Below are 9,670 nucleotides of genomic sequence, written 5' to 3'. Positions count from 1 at the left end.
ACCAAGCGACCGCTGCTCCTCCGTAAGGCCTACCACGAGGTGTGCATGGTCAGTGCGACGAACCCTCTCGACCGTTATTCTTGCTTTCTAGACCGGAGCCGCTATTTCACTGTCAAATAGCTCCTCATATGTAATCACATAGACTGACGGGACCTCGCAACAATTGTCAGGTCATGTAAAAATCCCTGACGAGGCGGAGAAACGAACTAGGGTCCTCCGGTTGAGGACCCCGGAGCCGAAATGTTGAAAGCATTAAGACATTCAATTAACACTTTATTTTAAACTGAGAATTGTATTCTAGAGTGTGTTTGATGCGCAGAAGTTGGAGCTTGCTCGTTTTACAATTAATCTGTACTTGTAGACTCGGACAGGTTAGCCATTTATAAATGTTTTTTAATGTTCTTAAAAAATGTGAGTAATTCTACTGAATTGGGAAGTGCCTTATTACTGCATTGTGTTCCTTTACAAGTAATTTACAAGGGTCCTCAATTAATCGTTTTCTTCTTTTCAAATCACATAAACTGTATTGTAAAAAAGAAGTATAGAAGAAAAATTTTCGATTTGTTCTGGATGATTCCCTACACGAGATGCAAAATTCGGCCAGGGAGGACCTCGGAGAAAGGAGTCGAACACCTCAACTGATCTGTCAGTGAAGATATGGCAGGAATGGCAGGAATGATATTAGTAGAGGAATAATTCTGAGTTGTGCTTTTAAAAGTAGGAAAGATCAGAATACAAGCACTGTTGGAATTCGAGATGACAAACTGAGGTAAATACTGTAATATTTTAGAGGAATATGATTTATGAGTTGGAAAAAGTTACCAAGGGAGGTGTTCGATAAATTTCGGAATTCTCCGAACTTATTTAAGAAAAGCCTAGAAAAACAACTGATAGGGAATATGCCCTTTAAGTGACTGCATTAAATGGAGTCAATGGTGATTGATTGATTGATTGATTGATTGATTGATTGATTGATTGATTGATTGATTGATTGATTGATTGATTGATTGATTGATTGATTGATTGATTGATTGATTGATTGATTGATTGATTGATTGATTGATTGATTGATTGATTGATTGATTGATTGATTGATTGTCCTGCTCCATGGCTAAATGGTTAGCGTTCTGGCCTTTGGTCACAGGGGTCCCGGGTTCTATTCCCGGCAGGTTCGGGAAATTTAACCAACATTGGTTAATTTCGCTGGCACTGGGGCTGGGTATATGTGTCATCTTCATCATCATTTCATCCTCATCACAACGCGCAGGTCGCCTACGGGTGTCAAATCAAAAGACCTGCACCTGGCGAGCCGAACATGTCTTCGGACACTGCCGGCACTAACACCCTTTCGCCAGTTCATTTCTTCAATGATTGATTGATTGATCGATTGATTGCATTACTGTTGGATTGTATCGATGTCCAAAATACATAGGCATTATAAGCCGGCTGATCAAAAAATCTTAACTTGTTATCATTTTATCTTCATCTTGCATGCGCCTGTACTTGTTACATCAGATATCTTACTGTCCCTAAGGTTGAATTGTATTCTGAATTCATTTCTGGCTTCTTAGCGTCCTTATTGATGAGTCGATTATCGCGATGCAGCACAATATATTTGTTTGTCTACAGAATATGTTTCAATATTTCAATACTGTAGCATCATTGGTGAGCTAGCGTGAACATTTGTGTACTTCGTTCATCAGTTGCTGTGAACACTCCAGTTTACTTTTCCGTACGGATTACAACGTCGTCAATTTCCTTTTCTGAAGCATTTCTTTTAAACTTTAAACTACAAGACGCAATTTTGTTGGCTTATACTGTGTTTTGGCCTCTTAGCTCATTGTTATTGTCTTACACTACCCTCACTCTGTTCTTCCACATTCTTTCTTGGACATATCAAAACAACTACACAGGGAGTATACAAGAAAAAACAAGCGACACACTACTTAATTAAATATGTACACTGCAAATCCAAACTGCAATTAAGACGATCCTAATTACAGCAGGTTAACTGAAGCTATATAAATGTTTAATATTTAACTTTATAAAAATGTAGTTACAACTTATATCGTAGGGGGATTTTTCCCCTTCTCCTACAAAATTAAGAAAACAGCATATTCTCTGATAACAATACTGCAACTCTGAATTGCTCTTAGACGCATCCATGCTAGAACTAAAATCTGTTTTCCAATTAGCGCCCCCATTTCAGATCAAGCCATGTTATTACTTTGTGCGGTCAGTATGTTCATATCAAAATACCTGACAAATTACAAGAATCGTTGAACAAATTAATAAAATGGTCCAAAGAAAATAAAAATAAATAGAAGTAAGACTGTAACTATGGTATTCAGAAAGGGAGGCGTAAAGCAGAGGTACTTAATATGTGATGACACAAATATCTCCGTAGTTGATAAATATAAATGCTTGAGTGTAACCATGTAGACTGGAGGAAAAGTGTTCACAGAACATGTTGAAAAGAGAATTAGCCTATATCGATAAACGGCATCAGACACGTTAATCAGATCTCACTGGAAACAGACAGAATGTTATCCAAAATGAAAATAACACCAGTAGTCACTTATGGGTTGCCGCTTACTGGGGACTATATTAGCAGGGCAGGTGAGTTGGTCTGGGATGGGTCATGCACACACCAGCACAAGAATATGAACACTCTGAACCTTATTGTAAGTCCGCGTTGCTATGTTGCTACAGTGGGTCCGCCCTGGTACTTTCCCACAATTAGTGCAGGTCGTAGGCTCGGATTAGGTCATCTCTTCCCTATTGTTGAACTCGAAACTGACACTAGATCACATTGCATCATTCATAAATGGAAAAATCCGACCATCAATTAATGAGATCAGGATGGTAATTCAGAGTCAGTTGCGGTCAGTTCAGTCTGTGACTTGGTGACGTGTGTAGTTCAAGTAGCTGTACATGTAAGTATTTAAGTGGTTTCCAAATCCGCAAGAGAACACGTAAAAGGAAGAATCTGTGAAAAATGTTATTGTTTCTTTAAATGTGTAGTTGGAGGTTCTAAAAGAGGTATTGTAATAAATCTGAGTCCGAAATGTCGGTTGAAAATTGGAATGAGAATGAAACACAGCAGTCAGCGGAATGCAATGTTTGCGTAAGTGACATTTCGAAGAAGCAGAGTGATTCTGTAACTGATATTGGGGAAAATGTAATTGAAAGGGTGATTAATGTAGGAAAATTAATTCTGGCACTATGTCAGAATTTGAGGAGCGGGGCTCAAGGTATTACTTTGCGGGGGTGCCCGTCCGTTCTCAGTTACGCCGCTGTTTCTTAGCAAGCAAGATTCGAAAGAAATAGAGAGAGTGAAATGAATAAACCTGAAGAGATATTTCCGTGAAACTAAATTTGCACTATCTCGTTTAGTATATGAAATTTCATGAGAGACTTCCTTTGTAAAAGACTTACGACTACGGATGAATCTGCCCAGTACAAGGAGCTAAAAGGAACTTTTGGAAGAAATGAGAAAGAAGAAGGATGAAATATGGGAAGACTTCTACTGATGCAGTAACAACGATCGAGCGGACAAATAGCGGATATGAAACAGAAACATTCAGTGACTCACTTTTATATACAGGGCTTTCATTAAAAAATTTCCGTATGTAACGGTTAGTGTTAATAGCTGTCGCCCCGGTTCGATTCCCTGTACTGCCAGCAATTTAAGAATTGTAGGAGGGCTGATAAGTGGTTGAAATGGTGCTTGCAGCTCACAACCATTCGGCTTGTGTCTAAAAATAGCCTGCACCACATCGGGATGAGGACACTGTCCCAAAACTTGTCAACAAAATAAATAGCGAAGGACGCTGTATTTGACTGAACTGAGCATAGAATAACCTACTGTACATGCGCCTTGTGCGAATTTCCTGATAATGAACAAAAACTAGCTCTTTCATGTCCCGCACGCTTTCATTTCTGTAGAAAAATTTAATGTAAACGGGTTATTTAGATGACCATTACACATATAGTGACAAGGATGCACTCTCTGACCTCGTTAACGTAAGATAAAACATTCCGCTCATCCAATGCTCTCTCGCTTCTTGCAGTGAATCCCAAAGACTCTGTCGTCATTATATAAAATAACACTTCGCAGATGTTTGTTATGTCCATTTCTGAACTTCATGGATTTTACTGGTGAGTGACGTATAATTGGATTAAAATCTATTAACCGAGCAAAAACATTCAGGGAGGAATTATATAGCAGTTTAATTTATTCATTATATTTGTGCAATTATTGCCAATACGGTACTTTGGTGTACCCCATGTGGGTGGGAGCAGAATAATATCAACTACGGTGTCCCCTGCCTGTAGTAAGATGTGAATGGAAGTTTCCCCAGCATCTCTTAACATGCCAGTGTGCTTTGGCGAACATAGAGCACATAGCTGAGTCCTGGCATTACTTCCATTTATTGTTCAAGGCTCCTGACTTTCATCTGTCTTGTCGAACCTCACTTGGTCAATCCTTATTCTTTCTTGAACCCGGCGATGCTAGGTTTGGGAATCCTAGGGAGTAATTTTTTGAAGGGACGGGCCCCTTCCACTTTTTTCTCTCTGATTAGTACAGACAGAGGATGGTTGCCTAGTTGCACTTCCCCTTAAAACAAAAATTACTCCCACAAGCACCTGCTTTATTTGTTAGAGACTATAAAGCGTGTCTTTGCTAATATGTAACATTCTGCAAGTCGGAGAGTGGAACGTTAGAAATTTGAAATTTGAATCCTTGCTGTAGTTTATAGAACCTGAAAAGTGAAATGAATGTTGTTAGTACACGTGTAGTATGTTGCTAGGAAGAGCAGGGTTCCTATTAGGCGACTAAAGAGTTATGTACCCTTAATCAAACACCTGGAATTCAGGGGTACAACTCTTCATGTATTGCTGGACGAACAATTATCGTCATTTATAACTTATTATTCCCTTGGTAGACGATTTCTCTCCGGAAATCGGTCCCGTCCGCAGAAACTGTAAGATGCACCTGCAAAATAAAGTATGGTTACTGTTTATGAGAATAGGCCTAAGTCTGGTAAAGTTTAACGACATATTTTGCCGGGAATGGTATGTGTAAGAAAGGGGAAGCACAGAAGAGGACTTTTGCTGATGATATTATAATGTATAGAGTAATAAACAAGTTACAGCATTATGAATGAGCACAAAATAACCGCGACAATGTAATGAGATGGAGAGGAGACGAGTTTTACTAAGAGAATAAGTGCTGCCAGTTTAATTACTGTTTTGATTGGGTGACAGTACCTCATGGCGATTAATATTATTCCAGGGTATCTGTGGAACGCAGAGGTGAAAGAAGGTGCGGACTTGAATGGGTCTATCTATAATATCAAAAATTGAGTTTAAATTTTAAAAGGTTATATTTCTTTTCCGAAAACAAACTTAACAATCTTCTTCATAACAATATTACAGGTACAAATAGCAATCATTAAACAAGATTGGGAAAATCCAAGATTATTGATATTTACAGACTCTGGGCTTCAAGCCTCTAGTTTTACAATTCCGGAGGTACCGGATCCAGTTCACACAATTTAAGTCAAAAATTGGGAACCATTAAGTCAAGGGCAGAAATCCACCAAATCAAAAGCAATTGCTCCCAAAATACAATATCTAGCCTTCCAGAGGCACTCGTTACTATTACAAAACTTGAAAAAGAGCTAACAGGCTCTCAGTTTCTTACTGCCCACTGAACGCAACGTTACATCATTCTCTGGTCTCTCAACCACCATTTACAAATTAAAATTTTTTTTACAGGGTTATTTAATATACAACCTACGGGGCCTTCATGGAAACGAACAGGTTAAATAACTGGCCCAAACACAAAAGGAATGGAGGCGTTCACTGCGCTCCAAGATAATGAAAACTTAAAAACCTAAAGGGCTCTAGGACGATGAAACAGGGCTATTCCCTCACTACCAAGGTGACTCGTATAGAAATTACTTTAACACATTACAGAAGGAAAAACAGTTACAAAACGTAGTCACCTCAAACCAAGATGAAGGGGAGCTCGAGAGGGCAATTCACTCCCAATCCCCGATTTATAGTTAAAGATTTTATGAACTTTTTACATCAGCGAGAAGAAGATTTACATTTTAGAAAAGTTTGTTACATAAATAAAGAGTCGGACCTTTCCCTCGGATTAAACTGCGGAGGTAGCAAGAAAGAATAAAGTTATGTGGCCATTATCTTATAGATGTTCTGCTGCCGACGAAAGAGGCCACCCGCCTCCTGCTTAACACACACACTCAGATAGACGAGGATTAATTAGCCTAGAAATGTGAAAAGCCGAAGTTTATAAACCCTCAGGGAAAGTTCGAGATCATTCAAGACTATACTAGCCACACCCTCTCAATTTTATAGGTTAAATTCAGAAGTAACACTCAAAATCAAACAAGAAGACTGTTGAAAAACAATTACAGAAATTTTTCATCAGCCACATTCAAAACTGGCGGAAAGAAAAACGAAATAAATGAACATCAATCAGTTACAATACCTAGAAATACAAAACTTCTTTAAATTATAAGTTCTTTCGCTTTGCACCAGAGGGCATGATCATACAATTTTTAGTGGTGTCATCTGTAGAAATGTATCCAAACTTCTTGATGAAGGGCAAACAAAACAAGGCGAAATTCACTCAGGTTAGGAAACTGCACAATAACAAAATTACATAATATTTCGGTTTTGATATCTTTTGATTAAAGTTCTAATTATTGGTTTCACTTTTGATTGATAGAGGAGTTATTTTAGGCGCTAATTTTGAATGCGCGGCGTTGAGGTATACCTCCCGGTACAAATATAACGAAAGATCTCCATTGGGATAAACATATTTACACTATCCCAAATAATGATTACAGATACCTTCATATACTTTAGTTACAAGGGTATTTAGGGGTACTGCGGGTTTAAAAGGGAGAGCGTTGAAGTCTCTGGTAAAATCACAGTTAGATTATGGTTCCAATGCATGTGTTTCAGCCCGACGAGTGTTTTAATGCGAGCGTGGTTTGGCGACAACTTCACCATTAGCTGAGTACAAGCATTAGTTCCAGTTACTTGTGCCCAGTAACTCACTTTTATGTATGCAATCCGAACTCACTTGGTCAATTCTTGCTCTTTTCCATCGCCGACGGTATTATTATCACTCCTTCGCGGAACTTGCGTTTCGCTGCCCGGTACCTTCATTTTTCGTAGTGTCAGATACATTTTCACTGTGCTAGAGAGATAATAGACGTTATCCCCAGGTGTACTTCGTTTTAAAACAATCACGGCTACCCCCACCACCCCCACCGCCACCACCTGTAAGGGACCCGCACAAGGATAACTCGATGTCTGAATAGGAAACGATCCAAGGGAAGGCAGAAATGTTTGTTCTGGTGAGTTCCAACGACTGAATAGTCTTAGGAAGAACATTACAAACGTTTGTGTGGGAAGACTCTGGAGCAAGGGGACGAGCTGCCTTACTAAGCGGTATGTTCCGTGCCATCAGTGGAGAGATCCCATGGAATGACATTAGTAAACGAATCAGCTTCAGTGGAGCTTGCAATGGTAGGAAAGATCACAATATGAAGGTACAGTTGTAATTCAAGAGTAAACATTTGGAAAAATATTCGTGTATAGGAAGAGAAGTTAGGGATTGGAATGGGAGATATACGACAAGTTTTCCTACTCCTTTGACATTTTTGAAGAAAGGTCTTGACGAACAACTGACAGGAAATCTGTCACCCGCTCAAAATGCTGATCAGCGGTGAATGGAGTCTATACTTGACTCTTATTCCTTTCGTTAGAGATGGTTTTCATCCGCTGATATGACCGAACTCGCTATCCTGATATATATTGCGTCATGTTACGGTCCGTTCCGGTGGATTATTTAGTCCACGTACTTTAACTTCCTTACCAGTCTAGTTTTCCCACTATTATTGAACATCAGTTCTGGTCCAACACTGATATTTGACGTGTATTTTTTTCTCGAAGGATATCTGAAAGCCTATTCTCTCAGACAATTCAGGTAGTTGATGTTCATGATTGCTGAAATGATGTTGGCAAAAATGGCCAAGACATCTGTAAAAGCCAGACATTCGACACACTCACTACTTCGAGCTTGGGACCTAACGTATAGCAATCTCACTCCGTTCTTTCCTCCCCTGTGTAGAGATTTCATAGCCTTGTCTGACAGTTCTGATTTGCAATGTCTGCCACATCTCATCCATGAATTTCACTTTCCCGTCTGTCTTGATGAGAATCTGGATGATCAGATTACTGAACGTGTCTCCCACTCCGAACTCTGCTTGAACATGCAGTGATGTCACTGGGTCAATCGAGACACGTGCATCCTTTAAATCGACGAAAAGACCTCGTAATTGGACCTGATCCTTTCCTTCAGACTGAAGCTCGGAACCCAAATACCAATTTCGACATTTTGATTGTGCTGCTATATACGAATGAAAGCGGAATTCTAAAGGAACGAACACCATAGCTGAGTTAACTTAATTTTGTCATGTGACAAATTTCGCCACCAGCGATCTTTAACTTGCTATTAACAATGATTTGTGGGGACAAGGTCTTAGACCGTCCTAAAAATATCGACTACCTCGGCCCGGATCAAACCTGAAAACTTGTGATAATATATCGAACACTCTACCGGTAATGCATCAACGTAGCTCAGCCTGGTAGTGTGCAATAAACACCGACAATTTGACAGTGCGAAGGTCACACCTCAACAACCACACGATGTGCTACGGCACAAGGACAAACGCGGACACTGATCGAGATGTTTATACATGATGTTTGAGGCAGCTTCTGAATGCTGAGAATGTTTTGGAAATATTCATAGTTAGCTGTATCACTGACAACTTCGCTTCTGTGGGGTTTAGACGCATCCTGACCAATGATAAGTGAAACATCTGTCTTCAGGCAACACCATGCTGCTCTCTCTAGTTCTGCTCGCGGTGGCTGCGCAGGCCTGTGCCCTCTCCACGCAGTGTGACCAGTCCCGAAGTTTGAAATTCTCGGTGTCCAGTTGGAGGAATGAGTCAGGCCATCGGCTTGTAGCGGTGAGTATAAAATCATTAGTTACATCTACAAGGTACTGTATTTATATATTTCAATGAATAATTTTTTAATATGGCGTGAAATAACGAGAGGGTTGCCTCCATAGTACAGGAATATCAAGGCACAAATTATTCATTACCAAAACACATTGGGAAATTGATACGTTTATCTTTAACATGAATGTACACAGGACAGATATATTCATTTTAATATTTTCAAACATTGAATGATCCACCACTAAGGAAGCTGTTCTCATACCGAGTATACATACATTTAAAGTGTAAGCGAAGTCAGTTTAAAATACGTATAATATTCTGAATGACGATATGTAATTCTCAGGTTCAAGCGTTTGACGAGATCTGTCTTTCTTTGTGAAATTTTTCCTCTTTGCATGGCCAAATTTAGAAAATTATTTCACGACGGCAATCATTGAGCTTAATATCTGATATGTCGTCATTTCAGGATATAACTAATTACGTATTCGATCCTGGCTGCTTTAAAATGACTTAGCAGAACATTGCAACATTGGAATATGAAAGCTTGCTCAGCTTCATTCGTGGTTTAGTTATTCAAAGGAATACAAAAGGCAAAATTG

Source organism: Anabrus simplex, chromosome 4 (genome assembly GCF_040414725.1).
Source record: "Anabrus simplex isolate iqAnaSimp1 chromosome 4, ASM4041472v1, whole genome shotgun sequence".
Taxonomy (NCBI): Eukaryota; Metazoa; Arthropoda; class Insecta; order Orthoptera; family Tettigoniidae; genus Anabrus; species Anabrus simplex.
Note: the sequence above shows the minus strand (reverse complement) of the source record.